We start from the raw sequence: 21,966 nt of genomic DNA on the forward strand, positions 1-21,966 counted from the left end.
CCCCGGCTCACCAGCCCTGCATCCATGCTGCTGAACCCGGAGAGACCCCAGCCGGGAGCAGACAGGGAAGGGGGCACTTGATTCATTCCAGCAGGGGCGGCCCATAACTGGAGCCGCAGGGGCAGCATGTGTCTCCGGGCAAAGGCAGGGCCAGGGCCCAGAGAGGACAAGGGGGGGAGGTGCTGGCCCAGCACGTGGTGGACCTGGGGTTGGTCCCTGGAATCCATGGGGTTCTTCAAGCACAACCAAGAGGGACCCCTGAGTGCAGAGGCAGGAGTAAGCCCTGAGTACAGGTAGGTGTGGCACAAAGACAAGGAAAGATGGAGGGATGGAAGGAAGAAGGGAGGAAGGGAGGGAGGGAGGGAGGGAGGGAGGGAGGGAGGAAGGAAGGAAGGAAGGAAGGAAAGAAGGGAGGGAGGGAGGAAGAGAGGGAGGAAGGAAGGAAGGAAGGAAGGAAGGAAGGAAGGAAGGAAGGAAGGAAGGAAGGAAGGAAGGAAGGAAGGATGGAAGGAAGGATGGAAGGAAGGAAGGAAGGAAGGAAGGAAGGAAGGAAGGAAGGAAGGAAGGGAGGGAGGGAGGGAGGGAGGGAGGGAGGGAGGGAGGGAGGGAGGGAGGGAGGAAGGAAGGAAGGGACAAATGTGTCCCCATACACCCGCCCCCACACCCCTGCCCCCCAAACCCTCTGCCCTCTGCCTAGCAAAGCACCTTTTACATACAGCCCCAAAGCCAAGCTCTACCCTGACACAGGGCGACCTGGATGGAGTAAGGCCACAGTCTCTCAACCTCAGTTTCCCTATTCATGAAATGGGGCCAGGGTGACACTGCGCAAGAACTAGGAACGTGACCCGGAAGTAGAAGCACTTTGGCAGTAGCTGCACAGGGTCTGGCTGGGAGCTGAGCCCAAGCAGCAGAGACTTTCAAAGACTTTTTAAAAAGCACAGTGACTTACAAAGTTATTCACTGCTGAGTTTGAGGCCTACAGTGACCTGAACCCATCCCACCGCTGGGGTCAGCCTCCCTCCCCAGTCCCCACGGCCCCTCCCACCCCCCTCCAGTGGCGAATTTAAAGATTCCGTCCAGGGGGGCTGACAGCTCCTGCGGAAAGCGGGGTCTCCACAGCTCTGCCAACCTGTGCCCGGAATGGGGGCGGGGGTGTCAGAGCTCTGGAGCTGAGGGACAGGCGGGGCTGGGAGTCCCAAAGGGGGGTAGTCGGGCCGGGCTGTGTCCCCAGACAAGGAGTCAGTGGTGGAAAGGGTGTGGGCCGGGGGCAGGCACAGGGTCACCACGGGCTACTGGGTGACCTCAGGAGGGGCCTGCGGCAGGCTCTGGCCCTCCTCGAGCTGGGCCGGCCCGCCCACGGCTGCCAGGCCCTGCACGTGTGCCCCTCTGAGGGGCAGCTCTGGGCCGGGGCGCCCCTCCCGGGTCAAGGGAGGAGCACCCGCAGAAGGAAGCCCCCAGCGCCTTAGGGTCAGCAGGGAGGGTGTTTGCCTTGCATGTGTCCCACCCGGGCTTGATCCCGGCACCCCATTCTGTCTCCCGAGCCCTGCCAGGCGTGACCCCTGCGTGCAGGGCCAGGGGTGAGCCGCTGGGGTTGGCCCAAGACAGAAGAAAGGAAGAAAAAGCCCCCCGGCTCTGATTGGATAGGGGTTTGTGGCCCCCCCCAGCCCAAGTCAGCCGGGAAATCTCAGCGTCAGCCACCAATCAGCTCCCTGAGCCTCCCACATCTCTGAAGTGTCAGCCTGGGGGTCTCCAAAGTCCCCCACAGGAGGGGGGACTTTGCTGTTTCCGCGTGACCACGGGACTGGCCCGCCCCCTAGCCATGTCTGGTGGAGGGGTGCTCTGGAGAAGGAACAGGGGGCACGGGGCTGCTCGGGAAAGCCCCAGGGAGGCCCACACAGTGGCCAGAGGTGATGCCTCCCCTCCCTGCACCCCTGCTTCTGAGGGACCCTGGGCACAGACACCCCAACAGCTGGGCCTGCTGCCCTTGCGTCTGCTCCCGTGTTTGCCTCCTGTCCCTGAATGCCACACACAGAGCCCCAGAGTGGCCACTCGCTGGGCAGTGACCCAGCCCTGCCCCTGTGGGTGGTGCTCATCCTAGAACCAGAACCAGGGCCCTGAGCCAAGTGCAGCCCCCCCGCCACACCCCCTCACACTCACCACGCTCTGGGCCTGGGGCAGGGAGGCGGGGGGGGGGCAGTGCTAAAAAGTGGGAGGTGGATTTTCAGGGTCCCCGGGCCCTGGCTGATGCTGCCTGCACGCCCTCCCCACAGGCTGTAGCCCTGTAGCACTGTTGCACTGCCGTCCCGTTGTCCATCGACTTGCTCGACCAGTAACGTCTCCACTGTGAGACTGGTTGTTACTGTTTTTGGCATATCGAATACGCCACGGGGAGCTTGCCAGGCTCTGCCGTGTGGGCGAGATACTCTCAGTAGCTTGCCGGGCTCTCCGAGAGGGGCGGAGGAATCGAACCCCGGGTCGGCCGTGTGCAAGGCAAACGTCCTACTCAGTGTGCTGTCGCTCCAGCCCACTCTCATGAGTAACTAATATAACTGTGTGTTTGACAAGGGGCCCCAAGGACGGCATCCCCTCCGGTGGCTGGGCTGGAGGCCTCTAGGCCGGTGTCGTGTCGGTTTATTTGTGCAGTCCCAGGAACTGGATGGAACCCAGGCCTTACGTACTGGAGACATGAGCCTCCTGGCCCCCAGCGCAGGTTCTTGCTTATTTTTATAGGGGCGGGGGGGGGGGTGGGGGCGTGCTCAGGGCCTACTCCTGGCTCTGTGCTCAGGAATGAGCCCTGAAGGAGAAGGGGTCAAACCAGGGTCAGCGGGGTGCAGGGTCGGTGCCTTCAGCCTGGGACGGTCTCTCCGGCCTCTTCCAGGCGGAATTCCAGCGGCAGTGGTCATGGCAGAGGCGGCTGCGGAATTCTCTGTCCCGGTTCTGACTTCGCTTCTGCCCGGTGGAGACGGCGGGAGGGCGGGGTGAGGACCGGAGAGGCTGAGCGGAAGCCGCCAGAGTGCCTGGCACCTCCCGCCTGCTCAGCGGGGCTTAGCTCCTCCTGGACTTCCTGGGTCCACTGTGTCCTGCCAAGCCCGGGAGTCCAGGCCAGGGGCCAGCCCGCCGAAGGCAGTGAGGAGGCAGCAGCCGCCACCTGGTGCCACCAGAGGGCGCCGTGAAGCAGCCAGAGCCGGCCAGTGCCAAGCCACCCTGCCCCAACCCTGCCCCACATGACCACTCCTGAGACAAGGCCAGTGGGAGGTGGAGGGGAGGTGACTATCCGCATGGAGCTTTCTCCAGAAGATTCCCTGCAACTCAGAGGCTTGAGAGTGTGTCCATTTCTGCCAGTGTATGTGCAACTGGAACCTTCTCATCTGGACACTTGGACCCATTTAACAGACGGGGAAAGTGAGGCCAGAGGGTGAAAAAGGTCAATTCTAGATCATGAAGAGAACTCAGGCCTCCCTGCTCAGATATTTTCCCTGACACCCCATGTGTGACCCAAATCAACCAAGATTGGGGTGCAAACTCTCTTGTCCGTTGCAGACACTCTTGGCAGAGGTGGAGAGAGATGGGGAAGAAGCACACATTTGACATTGGGGGGAACTCAGGATGGGGCTGGAGAGTGCTCAAGGAGCACAGACGGAATAGAGGGAGGAGGGGGGAGAAGAGTAGAGAGGCAAGGAGAGGAGAGGAGAAGAGAGAGAGAGAGAGGGAGAGGGGGGGAGGGAGGGAGGGAGGGAAGGAGGGAAGGAGGGAGGGAGGGAGGGAAGGAGGGAGGGAGAGACACGGGAGAGATATTTGAAAGAGATGGAGAAGTGCAAGGAATGCAGAGACAGAAGAACCAGCAGAGAGCAGGAGGGGTGGGGCGGGAAAGCCAGGGAGAAAGGAGAGCTGGTGCAGGGGCGAGTGGGGGAGCAGACTGCACAGGCCAGAGGCCCTGGGAGATTCGGGGCTAAGAGGGGAGGCTGACAAGCGCTGGGGCGGGGAGGGAGCCCCTGCCCGGGCCACACCTGCACCTCCCTCCGCCTCCCTCCCTCCTTTGCCCTGGCCCTCCCCCACCCCACCCAAAAGGGCACCAGCCAGACACCCATCTTGGGGGTGGTGGCAGAGCCAGGCTCCCCGGGGCAGGAAGGCAGACAGGCGGGGTCTCTGGGGCCCCGTTGCTAGGAGATGTGGCCCCAGGCCCCAGGCTGTCTCCTCTGCCTCTCCTGGGGCAGGGCTCACTGCTCACCTGGGGGCTCACCTGGGCCCCAGAAACTGAGCTCCTGCCCAACCATCCTGGCAATCTCTGCCAAGCCCACATGCAGCCGGGAGGAAAGGAAACACACAGCACACACACAGGTGCACACACACACGTGCACACACACACATGCACACACACATGCAATGCACACACGCACATGCACACACATGTAGACACATGCACATGCACACACATGCACATGCACACACATTTAGACCTCCAAACATGGGCACACACGGGCACACATGCACACACAAACATACACATACACACATGCACATATGTACTCACATGTGCACATATGCACATGTGTAGCACATGCACACACATGCATGACACACTTGCACACACACATGCATACACATACATGCATGCACTCACATATACACACACAACCACACACATGCACACAGGGAAAGGGGCGTCATAGGAGAGGCCAGCCGTCCCCCAGCTGTATCCTGCTGCCCCCCTGCAGGGTCAGTCCCCAGGGCTGCATCCCACTCCCCTTCCCAGCAACAGCACCGTGGGGCCTGTGCAGCGGGGTCAAGTGTCTCCAGAAGTGGCTCCCAGGACCTCTGAGCACTACTTGTGAGCCCCCCAATTATTATTGGAGGGTGGTTTTTGGGTCACACCCAGCAGCCCTTAGGGCTGACTCCTGGCTCTGAGCTCCAGATCACTTCTGGTGGTGCTCAGGGAGTCAGCCCGGTGCAAGGCAAGTGCCCTACCTGCTGATCTGTCTCTCTAGCCCCCAGATTATTTAAAAATTAAAGATAAGAGGGGCTGGAGAGATAGCACAGCGGGTAGGGCGTTTGCCTTGCACGCGGCCGACCCGAGTTCAAATCCCAGCATCCCATATGGTCCCCTGAGCACGGCCAGGGGTAATTCCTGAGTGCAGAGCCAGGAGTAACCCTTGTGCATCGCCAGGTGTGACCCAAAAAAAAAAAAATTAAAGATAAGAAAAATGTCAGATATGGAGGCACCTGGCCCACCTGGGCTAGACCCCCGCCACTCCATGGAGCCCCTGAGCCCCTCCGGGAGTGACCCTGGGTGCAGAAGTAAGTCCTGAGCACGGCTGGGTGTGGCTCCCATCCTCCACCAAATACAGAGTGTTGGCTCCACGGGATCAGGCAGAGGAGGGGTGCTGGGACAGGGGCCCAAGGCCAAGGAGGTAGGAGGGGGGCTGTCCCTGATTCTGCAGTGGGGACCCCCTTCCCTCAGCTCCCCATCCCGCCCCGTCCAGGACCCTGATTGAACCCTATTCTGATTCCCTGCTGGAGACAGGCCTGTCGACTCTGCCCTGGGGGCAGGTGCCACGCCCGCACCCCTGGGTGCTGTGGGCTGTGCTGGGGCGCCCCCGGCCCAGGGAGCCCTCCAGGGGCGACCAGGCAGGCCCAAGGCTTAGCCCCACTTCACAGGTGCATCAGCCACCGAGTCCTGGCAGGGGGCGCTGTCCCTTCTGGCAGAACCCCCTCCGGTCCCTGGTGAGAGCAGAGGAAGCCCCCGCCAGAGGCCGAGCCCCGGGGCTGGAGCGATAGCACAGCGGGTAGGGTTTGCCTTACACACGGTTTGCAGTTTGATTCCCATACGGTCCCCTGAGCACCGCCAGGAGTAATTCCTGAGTGCAGAGCCAGGAGTAACCCCTGAGCATCACCAGGTGTGACCCAAAGAGAAAACAAAACAAAACAGAGGCTGAGCCTCAGGCAGCAGCGTTGGGTCCTCTGCTCCACCCCTGCAGGCCTGGGCGGGCGCCCGGAACTTCAGAGCACGCCCCTCACACCTTCCTCAGGCCTGTGGGTCGGAGGCCTGGCATCCCCACCGTGCGCTGGACACCTCCAGCCCCCTCCAGTGCCACCGAGTCATGACCTTGAACATTGGCGGTGGTCCCAGAGTGCACGGGTCGGGTGGCCTGGCTCTGGGCGGGGGGTTCGGCCGCTCAGGCTTGGGGCCCACCTGCCCGTGTCCCTGTGGGCTGGAGGCCTGGGCTGAGACCAGACTCTTCCTGGACAGCGGCCGCAAGAGGATGTCTCTGGAGCTGTCAGTTAAGACAGATGGGAGGGACCAGAGCAGTAGTCCAGTGGGGCGGGCACTTGCCTGGCACGGAGCTGACCGGGGTTCGATCCCCGGTATCCCACCAGGAGTGATCAGCACAGAGTTAGGAGTAAAGCCCTGAGCACCATCGGCGTGCCCCCCTCCCCCCAAAAAATAATAAATAAATAAATAAATAAAAATTAAAAATAAAACTGAAGTGAAGTGAAAGAGGCCCCAGCAGGCCTTCTCCCCACCTGGGGGTGCTCGGGGCTCCCAGCTGTGAGGGGCCACGCCTCATGCTTCTTTTCCACAGATCCCGGACCTTGACCAGAAGCAGGGTCACAGGAGCCGAGAGGAGGGAGGACAGAGGGACACCGGGGATGCTGCCTGGGGCAGACAGGCACCAGAACAGGCTCCTCGGACCTGGGGGCCCCTAGGACACAGGCTGGATGGGCCCCAGGCCAGCCCTCCCCAGGTTCATTAGTGACAGTGAGCCCCAAACCATCAGCTCTCACCCCCACTCCCTTTCATATCCGTGCCCCCACTCTTGTTGTGGGGGGAGCACAGTGGCTGTAGTGCTCAGGGGCTACTCCTGGCTCCTGGCTCAGGAGCGACCCCCCTGGTGGTGCTCAAGGACCCCCGCGTGGGTCGTGTGTGAGACAGGTGCCCTTCCCCCTGCAGTACGTCCCGGGCTGGGAGCGGGTCTGCTGCAGACCGAGTCCTCATCCGCTGCCCCTTTGAGGACGCGGAGGCCACAGTCGAGGGGGGGACCTTCTTGAGGCCCCGGAGGCAGATGCCAGTGCCCAGCACCCCCGGAGATGAGGGGCGGCCAGGAGCCCCAGAGACAGGCCAACCCCTTCGATGCCAGAGGAACCCCCCACCTCTCCACCATAAATAGGCTAGACGGTTCCAGTTCTGGCAAACACCCCACCACCACCCCAACTCTTCACCTGTGCAGGTCCACAGGGGTCACCTGCACCCTCGTTCCGGCCCCCGGGGGGATCTCCGTGTTCCCCTGAGCTGAGGCAGGGTCGGCGGGCACTGGAGACCCTCCCCCTGAGAAAGCTGGCCGGAGGGCGGGGTTGGTGGCAGGTGAACCCTGCCCAGGGCGGGGCGAGGCTGGGGGCTGGGGGCTGGGCGCCGGGAGGGGTGTTCTGGGCACAGGCGCAGAGAGGACAGCGTCTGCAAGGGCCGGCTTCCTGAGGGAGAAGGTGGGGGGCCGGCGGAGGCAGGCGGCCTCTGGAGGTCAGGCTCCCAACCCGGGGAGGGGAACTGGTGCCATCGGACCCCGCCAGCCCCTGCCCCAGGGAGGCCGGGCCCTGGCAGAGCTCCCGGCGGGGCTGCTGTGTGGCGCTGAGCCAGAAGCGCCCGGCTGAGCCCTGTCCAGAGTCCTGAGCCCGGAGGCTGCCTCCTGAGGAAGCTCGGGGTGCAGGGAAGGTTGTCACCCAGAAACAGCCCGCGACCCGCTCCCCTCTCCCACCCCTTCCCGCCCAGACCCCTCTCCCCTCACACTCTGGCAACTCTCTGGAGTTACTCCTGGCTCTGGGCCCAGGGGTCACTTCTGAGGTGCCTTGGGGGACCAGGCAGTGGTGGCGGTCCAAAGGGGTCAGCCTCGGGCCAGAGGGCTAGCGCAGGAAGCAAGGCACTCGCCTTCGGTGAGGCTGACCCGGGTGCAAATTCCCGGCATGGCCGAGGGTCCCCCCAGTCACTACCGGGAGTCACCCCTGGGCAGGAGGCAAGGAGAGCTCCTGAGCACACCAGGTGGGACCCCCCACCCCGCAACCCAAACCCACAGCACAGCAGGCCGGGCCCAAGCGACTCCAGGCAGCTGCGAATCACAGCGTGACCCGGGAGCACTGCTGGGATGGGCCCCAGAGCCACTGCCAGGTGCGTGGACCACGGCATCCCCCATCACCACGGCAACCACCACAGAAGGGGCAAAGAGGAGCGGGAGCAGCCCCATCGCAGCAGAGCAGAGACCTGATCCCGCTGCCATCGACGCCTGGGCGCCCTCGTGGCCTGCAGGAGGATGTCCGGACTCCTGAGGCTGGGGCCTGAGGCCCAGCGACAACAGGAAGCTCATCCCCAGCTCCGGGTCCTCACTGACCCCGTGTTTCTCAGAGCGCGTCTGGGCTTCCCTGACCCCACACACCCAGTCACGCCGGTCACTTGGGGCCCCCGCGGAGAGCCCATCTGTCTCTCAGCCCCGCTGCCTGGCTGGGGGGCGAGGATCGTTTTGCCTGTCCTGCTGCACCCCTGGAGGATACCCTCAAAAGCGGGCAGTGCAGCGCTGGGCCAGTGCTTGGACTCTGTGTGCTGCACGTGCCAGGCACCCCGAATCCCCAGGTTTAGGCCCCAGCAGAGCAACTTGGAACACGCCCGGGGTCTGCCTCACCCCGACGCCCAGACCCTGGCACAGGGCCCTGTGGAGACTCTGAGACCCTTCAGAGGGAAGAGTGTCTGCTGGCCTTGGGGTCAGCATGCTCCATTAAAGCTCCCTAGCCGGGAAGGTTCCTAAAGGTACCACTGAGGCCCAGGGCCACACCCGGCTATACTCAGGGCTCCCTCTGGCTCTGTGCCCGGGGCTCACTCCTGGCGGGGCTTGGGGAACCAGGAGGGGTGCTGGGGATCGAACCTGAGTTGACCTCACGCGTGAGTCAACTGCCCTACCCCCCGTGCCATCTCTCCAGCCCCCAATCCCGGGTTTTTAAAATGCCGTCCAGGACAGAGCGACACCTGCTGAACTGCATAATCTGTGTCCATGGAGACGTGGTGTCTTCCGGAAGGCGCCGGGGCCTGCCCGGTGGACGCGGAGCCTCCGGTCTAGAGAGAGGGGCTCCCGGTCCAGCTGCGGGCTGGCTGTAGACCAGCGCCCACGCCCAGGCACCGGAGACGGCAGCAAGCCCGCCTGGCCCTGCTCCGGCCGCTCTGCTGGCGTCTCCCTCGCCCTTGCGGCCTGCTACCTGGCGGTGACCTGGACGGAAGAGTCAGGCGCTGCCTGGGACCCGTGAGTGACTGTCCTGGACGGTGACTCGGGTGCGGGGACTGAAGCACGGCCTTGCTGAGAGAGCAAAGGTGGCTCCAGGGGCGAAGGCTCGGCACCCGTGGGCCCTGCTGAAGCCCCCACCCCTGGGCAGGTCAGTGCAGAGGGGAGAACGCTGGGCCTCGGCACCCCCCCGCCCCGCCTTCACAGCCAGAGATGTCACAGAGCGTGGAAGCACAGGTGGTCACGGGGCGGGGTGGGGTGGGGGAGCTCTGGCCACTTTGTCCCGGGGCAGGTGGAGAGCAGTGACAGGGACACGCACCCTGGCCCCAGCTCTACTGCTAGCTGCGTGCCCGGGCAGTGCGACGAGTGCCCCTGTGTCCACTCTGAGGCCGTCCCTCCATGGAGGGCTGGGGCAGATTAAATAGACCGTGGCGGGGGGGCGTGGGGGAGGCCCTAAAGCAGGCTCCCCAGTCGCCATGACGAGATGCAGCTAACGTTAGGTCTCAGCTGGCCTCAGTTTCTGTTTCCCCAAAGTAGCGGGATTTACAGTTTCTGGTAAACTCCCAGTTGAGTGATTCACCTAGATAAGAAACTGGGCAGTTGGACCTGGCCAGCATGAGGGGTTGCCGCACCCTTCTTGGAAAGAACCCCAAACCGTCGCTGGTACCTGCTGTCTAGTTGCTGACCACTGTTGGAATAGGGCAGTGCTAAAAATAGATCGGTACATAAACCGCTTCTTGACTGAACCCTCTATAAACTGCTCGGGATTCAGAGTCGGGGTCCTTGTCAAGACTCCACTGTGTTGGATGAGACTCGGACCCTAGCTCGGGCTAGCGCTGGCTCGGGCTAGTAATAAAGTTCCTTTGTTTTTGCATTATCGTGTGTGGACTTGGTCTCTCTGCAATTGGGGATCTGAAACTCGGGCACAATGGGGGGAGGGGGAATTGCCTGTGTGCATGAGTGTGTGTGCGCACATGTTCGTGAGTGTGTGTGAGTGTGAGAGTATGTGTGTGAGTGCATGTATGTGGTGTATGCATGTTTATAGTGTGATAATATGGGCATCTGTGTGTGAAGGTATGTGAGTGTGAATGTCTATGCGTGTGTTTGCATGTGTTTGAGTGTAGGCATGTGGATGTGCATAAGAGTGAATGTATAGAAGTATATGTGAGTGTATGTGTGTGAATGTGTGTGAGTGTGTGTGAGTGTGTATGGTGTATGTATGTCTATAGTGTGTGATGATGTGTGCATGGGTGTGCATGTGCGTAAATGTGTGTCAGTGTGAATGTATGAGTGTCTGTGCATGTGAGTGTATGTGTGTGAATATGTGTGTGCATGTGTGAGTGTGCATACACATGTGCCTGTGTGCATGTGTGTATAGTGCACGTAAGTATATATGTGGTGTATGTGTGTGAGAGAGAAAGAGTATGTGTGTGTGCGCGTGTTGTGGCGTGTGTAAGTGTAGGTGCTGTGTGTGTGAGTGTGTGTGAGAGAAAGAGAGAGGAGTGTGTGTGTGAGAGAGTGTGTGTGTGCATGTGTGTGTGAGAGAGAGTATGTGAGAGAGGAAGAGTGTGTGTGTGAGTGTGTGTGAGTGTGTGTGTGTGTGTGTGTGTGTGAGGGCCTGGAGGGGGCTCTGAGAGGCCGGGAATCCCATCCCGGGGTCCCCTACACGCAGTAAGCTCCACCGTGGGGTCTGGGCTGTCTGTGGTGCTGGCCTAGAGGAGGTTCCCAGCCCCCGCTGCCGCTCGTGTCTGAGCTCCCGGACTAAAAAGCCCACCCGGGGTGTCGTGGGAAGCGTCCAGGGAGCAGCAGGGCTGCCCTTAGGACTCGGCGCCCGCAGACATCACAAGTGTGTCCCAGAGGGAAGGGCGTTGCAGCCGTGCCCGGGGCCCGGAAGGTGCCACCCGGGACAGAGCGAGCGGGGTCTTCATTCCTCCCTCGGCATATCCACAGCCGGGCTCCCGCTGTGCCCCTGCCACTGTGCGAAGCACAGGGTTCAGGGGCGGGAACGGGACATTCCTGCCCCGGGGGGCCGCCTGTCCGGGAGAAGCCCCACCACGGGCCGGACCAGCTCCCGCCCCCGCTTGTTCTCAGAGGAGACTCAGGGACGCTGCCTGCGGGTGTAGGAAGCCCCTTTCCACGCTGCACCAGCGGGAACACAGCAGAACTGCGTCCCAAGGACCAGGGTCCGCAGACCCAGAAGTGAAGGTGCCCGCGACACTCACCCTGCTCCCCGGCCCGCCTGTACCACCACAGCCTAGAGGGTAGGATCCAGCCCTGCCTGGGTCTAGAAACCGGGAACGGTGACCCTGGGGATCAGATCCTGGCTGAGCACCACAAGGACAAGGACCAATCCCTCAGAGGGAGGGAGGGAGGGGGCTGGGGAGGGGACAGTACGGGGAGGGAAAGTCAGGGAGCACTCCCGTGGGAGCCCAGGAGGGAGGAGCCAATGCCCGGGGGCAGCTGGGGAGCCAGGAGCCAGGCGGAGGGAGCAGGTGCTTGGAGATCAGCGATGCCCTGGGGCACACGAGCACTTGGCCTGCTGTCAGGGTGGCAGGTGGCGGCGGGCAGGCAGGGCCCTCAGTGGATGAGCCCACTGGCCCCAGAGCCCCAGGGTGAGAGGCCAGGCCCCAGCCCCTCCCCCACCTGAGGCCAGGACCTTGCAAGTCCCTCTCCAGAGGGAGGGGATGAGACTGGTGACTGTGTGACAGGCCGGGCCAGGGCCAGCGCTGACTGAGTGCCACACGGGCACCTCCCCACTGCCTGCCTGCTCCCGCTCCCACTCCAGGGCGCCCGTCTCTGACCTGCCGGCTGGTCCTGAGCCTCGGCTTGCACACCTGCTTAGCGGGCCCCATTCCCCGCCCCACCTGGCTAGGCCGGCCGGCGCCCCCGCCCCCAGGTGAGCCCCGACTTCTCAGGGCAGCTCCGTGGCAGGTGGGCGCTGGCTCTGTTCCCAGCCTCCCCTGCCGCCACCCCCCACCCAGCCCTGGCAGCCGGGCGCTCTCTCCGGCAGGAGCTGGCACCTCACCCAGGAGAGAGAGCAGCTGCAGAGATGGTGGGAGAATTCCTCCCGCTGCTGGATTTGTAAAACAATTGATTAAAGACAATGCAATTAATTATTCCTTGATGAAATAGTGGAAATTACCCAAGAAAATGAAGATTTCAGCAGCAGAACATTAAATCCCTCTAATTATGTCATTTCTGAAAAAAGGAGGAGGGGGCTCAAGAAGGATGGAATGGTGGAACGAAGGAGGGAGGAAAGGAAGTTTAAAAATAGATGGGGTGACCCTGGGCGCTGAGCCGGGGGAGGACGGCCGGGCCCCCCACCCCCCGCCGGCTTGCTCGAGGCCACACCTTCAGGAGCAGAGGCGGAGATGGTCAAGCCCCCTACGGGACTGGAAGCAGCTGGGCAGGCGGGACACAGGAGAGCAAGGTCTGGAGGTGCCCTGGGCATGTCCACTCATTATGGAGCCCTAATCCTATTTTACATAAAACGGCGGGAGGCTCCAGCACAGGCTCTGCACATGGATGCAGCTGGATGGGAACTTGGATCTAACTCCCACTGCTGAGTGTGCGGCAGAGGGCCCCGCAGACGCAGACGCCCCAGCACAGGCCACTCTGACCCCCAATGCTCCATTCTCTTCTTTCTTTCTTTCTTTCTTTCTTTCTTTCTTTCTTTCTTTCTTTCTTTCTTTCTTTCTTTCTTTCTTTCTTTCTTTCTTTCTTTCTTTCTTTCTTTCTTCTTTTCTTCTTCCTTCCTTCCTTCCTTCCTTCCCTCCCTTCTTCCTTCCTTCCTTCGTTCCTTCCTTCCTTCCTTCCTTCCTGTTTTTTTTTTTTTACAGGAGGAACACGGGGACAATGGGGATAGGGACACCCAGCCATGTTCAGTGCTTACTCCCGGCTCTGCACTCAGGGGTCACTCCCAGTGATGCTCAGGGAACCATGTGTGGTACCAGGAACCAAACCTGGATAGGCTGCATGCAAGGCAAGTGCCCTGCCTGCTGTACCTACCTCCCGGTCCCCAATCTAATTCTTGTGAGTTAAAATTTCTAATCTAAACGAGCAACAAAGCTCCTTTTTAAATTTTCACCTAGAGATGAGCCCTGGCGGTGGGAGAGGTAGCATAGCCAGCGTGTTCCCTGCTTGGGACCATCCGGTCAGATCCCAGCATGTCCTATGGGACCTATGTCCTACGAGCACTGCCAAGAGTGATTCCTGAGCACAGAGCCAGGAGTCACCCCTGAGCATCACCAGGTATGGCCCCCAAACCAAACAATCAATAACTAAACAAATAAACATGAGCCCTTCCCTCCCAGCCGGAGAACTTCAGCTCACGGGCGGGCGGCTGTTCTGGCCGCCAGTCCTTGGGGCCCTTTTCCTGCCCCTGGGGGTCCCTCCCCCAAGTTTCCCAGAGTACGCACCGGGGTCTGCTCTGATACCCCAGCACAGACGCCTGTTCCTGCTGCTCCGGGGCCTCTCTAGCTCCTGGGGCCTTCTTGGGTCTGGCTCCTCTGGCTTCACAACCCCATGGCTTGCCAAGCACCCACCCCCACTGCCACGGGCGGTCCAAGTCACCACCCCCTGCTAGATCTTTCCAAGGCAGGGTCAGCCCTCGGTCAGGGTGCCTGCTCAGATTCTGGGGGACTGCTGTCCGCTTCTCCAAACGTTGCTCCTACAACCCCAGCAAGGAAGCTAGGAGTAGGGCCCGCCCTGCCCTCCCCAGAAACCCTCCGTACCCGTCTCCCTGTAACCCACCGCCTCACCTCCCAGCCCAGGCTTCCCTCCCGGCGTGCGAGGTGTGGGCACTGAGGGTCCCAGAACCACCTCAGGTTAGCAACCCCGAAAGGCTGAGTTCTACCATTTGGTTTAGAGCATGGGGGTCGGGGCCCCGAGGCCCCGAGGCCCCGCAGAATCCATGCTGAGCGAAGAATCCCAGTCGGTTCTCCTGGTCAGGAAGCAGGCGCCCACTCCCCACCCCACCCCCTCTGCTCCCCCCATGTCACTCCTTCCAGCCCCCCCACCTCATCCAGCCCTCACCCCACTCCACCCCCAAAGCTCACTCCCCCTGCTCCCCCAGCTCACTCTGACTTCTTGGACCACATCCCGGGGCCAGCCCTGTCATCTCCCTGGGGCAGACCCCGCAGGGAGTCTGCGTCTGCCTTTGAGCAGAGCCTTCAAGTGACACACCAGCACTGTGAAGTCAAGAGGCCCCGGGGCCACAGCTGCCAGGGTCTCTCGGCCCAAACACAGCCCCAGTCACAGGCCAGGGCTCTGTGCTCAGCGCAGGTCACTGTGGGGATGAGCTGATGGGAGGGGTAGGGAGAACGCCCTTCCCACAAAAGGCAGAGAAGGTGCCTGCAAGAAGGCTGGAAGTGGGGCAGGAGCGATAGCACAGCGGGTAGGGCATTTGCCTTGCATGAGGCCGACCCGGGTTCGATCCCCGGCATCCCATATGGTCCCCCAAGCACCGCCAGGAGTAATTCCTGAGTGCAAAGCCAGGAGTAACCCCTGAGCATAGCTGGGTGTGACCCCCCTCCAAAAAAAAGAAGAAGGCTGGAAGCCCAGACAGACCTTGAATCCTGGTGATACCACCTGGTACTCACATGTGTGAACCTCAGGTTTCCCCTCTGGAGAGTGGGTATGGCCATGCTGAACCCATTTGCCAGCTGAGATGAGGCGCTAGTCAGGCTGCTATGGCACCAAGCAAGTGAGTTCCCTCCAGACCCTTCCCTTGAGCCCAGGACACCTGTGCTCTACTGTGAGTCCACAGACCCATTTTCTGGCTGAACTGGGACTTGGAGTTCCCCGTTTTTGTTAGGGAGAGAAGAGCAATGATGTGGCAAGGCCCACAGAGGTGGCCTGAGAGGGCCCTTGCAGGTGGCCCCAATGGGACACTTTAGAACTTGGGGGTGGGAGGCGCCGCCCAGACGGGAGGGGCTCTTTTTCACCAACTGCTCCCAGAGCCTCTTACCAGAGAGGAGCCCCGCCCCCAGCTCCCAGCACAGATGGAGGGGATCGGGGGAGAGTCCCAATCCCTGCTCCCCCCCCCAGCCTCCAGCCCGAGCAAAGCCTCCTGCAGGAGGAGGAGACTGGCTCCCTCCTTCGCCCGTGGCACTGCCCCTCTGAGAACCACAGCTCACTGATGCCCTGTGCCTTGCATCCCGTTGTCATGGTAACAAGGACTAGCTGACATGCCGACAGGCAGACCAGGAGCCCCTGCCACATGAATCACTTGAACTTGATGTGACAGGCACAGAGGGTGGCCAGCATGGGGGCGGAGCGAGGGGTGCCCCTACGGGCAGGTTGGTGCCCAGACGGAGCCCCTCTGGCCAGGATAGGTTCCAGGACACCAGAAACCTATAAAGGTTGTGAAACCCTATAAAGGTTGGCCGCCCTGGGCCGGCCCAAGTCCTCCCCGAGCCCCCGAGTCCCCTCGTGGGTAGAGCGGGGGCTGCGGCGGAGAGCAAACCCAGCCACCGTGGGCTCGCCTCGTGGGTTCAAACACGACACACCTATTGGCCACCTGGGGGGTTCACAGTCCCTATCCTCACACCCCTTCTCTGCTTGCTGGCTCGTGCCACCCGACTTTTTATTTAGGCTGGAGCCAGAGCTGCCTCCCTCCCTGGAGAAATTGTTCAAACGGTCACTTAATACTGTATTTACCACCTCTGCGCCCAGGGGTGTGTCAGCCCACAAGTGTGATGAAGCAGACACACCTGTGTCCTGCCGGTGTCCCTCACGTACGCTCTGGGGAGGGGCACAAGCCAAGCCTGGTAGCAAAGGGTGGAGGAGGGATGGGGCAGTGGAGGCCAGTCCTCCTGCTGGACCCAGGGGCTTATTTTAGGGATGATCGGGACGGCCCTGGGAGACGGCCACGTCTCAGCCGAGAGCCAAGCCTGGAGGGCTGTGGGGGAGGGCGGGAGAGCAGGAGACAGACTCCGTGCCCACGGCAGGCACACGGTCTCTGCGGGGCGGCGGCTTCCTCCAACAGCCACAGAGCCTTAAGTAAAGAAGCAGTGTGGTTGGAAATCCACTTTGGTGCCAGCCCCGGTAAAACTCATCCCACAGAGCCAGGGAGAGAGAGGAGGACACTTGCCTTGCGCACGGCCAACCCAGGTTCCATCCCGGATACCGTACGCGAACTCCAAGAGTGATGCTTGAGCCCAGAGTAAGGCCTGCGCACAGAGGGGTGTGGCCCAGATGCAAACAAGCGGACAAAATTTAGAAATCATGCCAGGGCAGAAAGAAGAGCGGTGGGAATCCGGGAGCATCAGTGAGAACGGGGGGGGGGTGGGGGGAGTGTTCAGATTAGACGATCCCTGGGGAGATTATTGCAAAGAACGCATTTGTGTTCTAGGGCCGGAGTGGTAGTACAATGAGTAGGGAGCTTGCCTTGCCCATGGTGGGCTGGGGTTTGATTCCCAACATCCCATTGGGTCCCCTGAACACCACCAGGAGTAATTCCTGAGTTCAAAGCCAGGAGTAACCCCTGAGCATCACTGGGTATGACCCAAACCCTCATCCCCCAAAAAGAACTTATTTGTGGTCTAGAAAGGTGGGGGGGGTTGAGAAGGGAATAAAAAAGGAAGGAAGGAAGGAAGGAAGGAAGGAAGGAAGGAAGGAAGGAAGGAAGGAAGGAAGGAAGGGAGGGAGGGAGGGAGGGAGGGAGGGAGGGAGGGAGGGAGGGAGGGAGGGAGGGAGGGAGGGAGGAAGGAAGGAAGGAAGGAAGGAAGGAAGGAAGGAAGGAAGGAAGGAAGGAAGGAAGGAAGGAAGGGGGAGGGAGGGAGGGAGGGAGGGAGGAAGGAAGGGAGGGAGGGAGGGAGGAAGGGAGGGAGGAAGGAAGGGAGGGAGGGAGGAAGGAAGGAAGGAAGGAAGGAAGGAAGGAAGGAAGGAAGGAAGGAAGGAAGGAAGGAAGGAAGGAAGGAAGGAAGGAAGGGGGAGGGAGGGAGGGAGGGAGGAAAGAAGGCAGGAAGAAAGGAAGGGAGGAAAGAATGAAGAGAAGAAGGAAGGAAGAAAGGGAGGGAGGGAGGAAAGAATGAAGAGAAGAAGGAAGGAAGAAAGGGAGGGAGGGCGGGAGGGAGGAAGGAAGGAAGGAAGGAAGGGAGAGAGGAAGGGAAGGGAAAGAAATGTTAACATCCGGGTCTCTGGTCTGGTCTGGGATTGGCTAGGTTTTCCAGACGGTGAGTGGGGAGCCAGGTTCTAGGCGGGGAGAGCCGTCCATGTGTGCATCATCTGTGAGGCCGGTGCCCTTGTTCTCTCTCCAGGGGAGAAAGAAGCACGCTTATCACAGCCCCCTGGCCTGCTGCCTCGCCTGCCTGCCTGCCGCAGGACAGCCCAGCCTCTGGGGAAGGAGCGTGGAGGCTGCAGGCCAGAATTCCGCCTGATGGGCCCGGAGGTGCTGCTGACTCCAGAGCCACAGGGTGGGTTTGGTGCCTCCAGAATTGGAGGCATTAGCCCCTGGGGTCGCCAGGAGGGTGGGAGTGCCCTGAGCTGCTGTGTCCTCTGCTTCTCCCGTGCCAGCTCAGTCACCCCAGCCAAGGACCTGCTTCTCCCCAGAGGCAGGAAACACCAAATGATCCTTTTTTTTTTTTTTTAAAGAAAATGAATCAATGGGGCTGGGGCAATAGCACAGCGGGTAGGGCGTTGGTTCGAATCCCAGCATCCCATATGGTCCCCCGAGCACCGCCAGGAGTAATTCCTGAGTGCATGAGCCAGGAGTAACCCCTGTGCATCGCCGGTGTGACCCAAAAACCAAAAAAAAAGAAAAGAAAAGAAAATGAATCAACTTTCATTTATTGTTGTTTGGGGGCCGCACACAGGGAGCACTCTTGGCGCGGCGCTAAGGGATGACTCCTGGGGTTTCAGAGGACTATCTGGAGTGCGGGGATCAAAACCGGGATGGCTGTGTGCAAGGCAACCGCACTCTACCTGCTGTACTGTAGTTCTGGCCCCCCAATTTCTATTTTTAATCTTTTTTTTTTCTCTCTAATAGAGAAGTTTGGCCACCCTTAGCCTAAAATAAAAAAGAAATCACTCTGATATTTATGTGATGAATTTTGTGAACAGGGAAATGCTATGCCTGAAACACATTTTATTTTATTTATTTCACTATTAGGGGTCACTTCCAGCAATGTTTGGCCCAGAGGCTGAAGGTTCTGGGCCTGAGGGTAACGTGTAGTGCTCACCCAGCAGTGCTCAGAAGGCCACGGGGCGCCAGGGATCCACCAGGGCCTTGTCCGTGCTAGGCATATGTACTACCACTGGAACTATCTCTCTGACCCCACGTATATCTCTTATATTTCACTCTTCTAAGGAGTACTCACATATAAAAATAATGAAGTCAGTCTAAATCTGAAAATAAAAAAATTCAAGAAAGAAAATCTATGTCCTTGGGGCTGGAGCAATAGCACAGCAGGTAGGGCGTTTGCCTTGCACGCGGCGGATCCGGGTTCAATTCCCAGCATCCCACATGGTCCCCCAAGCACCAGCAGGAGAGTAATTCCTGAGTGCATGAACCAGAGTGCACCACTGTGCATCGCTGGGTGTGACCCAAAAAAGCAAAAAAAAAAAAAGAAAACCTATGTCCTTTAACTTCCTAGAAAGACTGACCCTTATTTCCTGTTGATGACCTTGGGAAAGAACTCTAATTGGCTAGGCTGAATAACAGTGCACCCTTGAGCCAATCAGCGAGGGCCTGGGGCGGGGCTCCTCTGAGGGCCGGCCAGGCTGAGCCTCCCGCAGGGGAAGGGCAATCCTCCTAAGGCCACCCCCACGGGAGGAGAGGCCAAGGAATTCCTGGCCAGCACGGCACAAAGGGAACCATGAGAACAAGGGACACGTGGCAAGATGTGGGGAAACTGAGGAATAGGAACTAGGGTCCCAGACGAGGCAGAGAGACGCTCAGGGGACCACAGAGCACCTCTGTCCTGACCTGGGAAGGATCAGGCTTCCTGGCCAGTGTGTGTGTGAGGCCTGAGGCACGGTGGCCAGGCCCTTGGAGTGACCGGGAAGGAATCTCACCAGGCCTAACTAACGCAAGTTCGGTAAAAGTCAAAGAAATGGGATTTGGGTCAAGGCGCTGGCGCACAGATTTTGCACAAAGGAGCCTGGGTTTAATCCCCAGCGCTGAGTGGTCCCCGGAGCACCACCATGAGTGACCTTTGAGCACTGGGCAGGGAGTAGCCGCTGAGCGCCACCAGATGTGGCTCAAAGGCCAAACAAGGGGAAAAAAAGAAAAAAAGTTCAAGATCCTCAATCCCCAGAGGTGGACCTGCCAGGAAATGGGGCTGTGGACCAGAGCTGACACAGCAAAGCGGACAGTTGTGGTGGATAATCGGCTGCTTCCTAATGACGGGAGGGTGGAGAGTCTCCAGCCACGTAAATCGGATTTCACTCTCCCGGCCGCACTCCCTAGGGCTTCAGAGGGTGACTATGTAAATGAAGTGTGTCAAGGAGCAAGCCTCCAAGGTTACCTGTGATTTCCTTTGTTACTGCAGCGGGGTCGCCTGGAAGGGGAGCAGGTCAGGAGGGGCGCCCTCACATCTGAATGCCAATGAGGGAAGGTCTCGGTGACGATGACCCGAGCAGCAGCCATGGAAACCCCGCTTCCCCGTCACCTCTCCGGGCCAGCCACTCCGCCAGGTCCTTCGCTTACATTAGCTCATTTTTGCCCACCCGGCCATGATTTCTGCTGGTGTATCAGTTAGCTTCGGCTGTGTAATAAATCACTCCGATATTTATTGCTTAACCAAACCACTGACTAAGCTCACGATGCTATGGTCCAGAAATTCAGCGGGGCGGTTCTGGGCCTGGTGGGGGCTAACTCGGGCATCTGCCGACCGTCAGATGCGACTCCGTTAGACGACTGCACTCTGGGAGTTGCCCGGCTGTCATCTGGGGGGACGGAGGTGGCTGAGCTATGCATCTTTCTCCCCGCAGTAGGATGGCCCAGGCTCTTTCACACAGCCGCTGGGCAGGGCTTCAAGAGAGCCAAGGGAAGTGTGCAAGGCCTCTGGGGAGGTTTGGACGCCGAGCTGCACCCACCTGCACTTCGACCCCCTTCCATTGTCTAAAGCCAGTCCCTGGACAGCCTCGATTCAAGGGGACGGGAATGCTGCTGAGTTACCTGGCCGGCCACGGAGCTTGCTCGGAAAGGGTTGGAGAGTTGTGGTCACCACCTATGGGGCCTTTTGCTGCATTGAAATAATATTCGAGAGGACAGAGACTCAAAAGCGTAACGCTGTCGGGGGGGGGGGGGGGCTGGAGCAATAGCACAGCAGGTAGGGCGTTTGCCTTGCACGCGGCCTACCCAGGTTCAAATCCCAGCATCAGCATCCCATATGGTCCCCTGAGCACCGCCAGGAGTAATTCCTGAGTGTAGAACCAGGAGTAAGCCCCTGAGCATCACCGGGTGTGACCCAAAAAAGAAAAAAAAATGTAATTCTGTCTTGCCCCTGTGATGTGCCCAGCGCACGAACAGCCAGGATGCGAATGCAGGGGTCTCTGCACAGACGGCCGCAGGGTGATATTCAAACACAGGGCGGGCCTGGTTGGGCACAGGCTCAAGCCACCACACTTCCCAGGCACCAGAGAGTGCGCACGTGGCTGGGATAACACCGAGGCAGGGATTGATCAATGGTGGAGGGACGGACAAACGGGACAAGGCCGCTGCTTTTGCAAACCGAACTTCAGCCACAGAATTCAAGCGGGTCGGCCACAGCTGACCCTCTTTTCAAGAAACACCTTACCTGGGCCTCCTGTGGGCAGGACCCCCTGAGAACCAGGGCCGGGGTGAGGGGGGAAATAAACCCGCTGAGCTCCCACCACCCCTGGCAGGCCCCACCAGCCAAAAGGTGAGCAGGGGTTGGGGGGGCGGCAGAGGGACACTGGACTGGCCATGGGGACTGCCCCACCTCCTCACCTCCACTGTGCCCGGCCCCTCCCCCCACAGAGACACCAGCGCCAGGAGCACAGCTGTGCCCAGCCAAGCTGCCGGGTGCCAAGCCGGGCCTGGCGGGCTCCCTCTCATCTGTCTCTCTTTAGCAGGAACAAATGGGAATGAGGGAATCAATTAACAAGGCTCCTTAGCCAAATGACTGCTGCTCCCTCCTTCCCCCAGCCCATTAACCCTTCGCTTCCAGGGCTGGGAAGGGCCGCCCAGCCCCCACCCCCCCACCTTCCTCCCGCTCACCCCAGGAGCCCCAGGCTGGATGCAGTGCTCTCTCGCCTGCCTTACCCCTGCCAAATGTTGGCGGCGGCTGCCAACCTGAGGCAGCCGAGCCAGGAACACAGACAGCTCAGTCTCACCGCAGCAGGACTGGGGGGTCAGGCTCCCAGGAGACACGGGGTCGGGGTGGGGGGGGCCGGGGGAGGTGGTTCTGGCCTTTCCTGCTCCATCTCAGCCCTGACTCTGATCCCCACAGCCCTGAGCAGTCGGCACAGGCCTAACTGTGGCTGCAGCCTGGGAGGGTCCCACCAAGGGTCCACCCTGGGTCTGGGAGAGGCGGCAGCCCAGGGCAGAGGCATCAGACTGCAATTTGGTGTTGGTCCTGGGAATGCTAATTTCAGAAGCAAAGGGTCAGTGCTCAGAACCCCCTGGGGGGCATTCAGAAAGATGATCGTGGGGAATGTGTGTGTGTGTTGGGGGCGGGGGGGAGGTGCGTGGGGTTTGAATCCCGGGCCTACAGCTGACCCAGATCATCCTGGTGCCGGAGCC

Source organism: Sorex araneus, chromosome 5 (assembly GCF_027595985.1).
Source record: "Sorex araneus isolate mSorAra2 chromosome 5, mSorAra2.pri, whole genome shotgun sequence".
Lineage (NCBI taxonomy): Eukaryota > Metazoa > Chordata > Mammalia > Eulipotyphla > Soricidae > Sorex > Sorex araneus.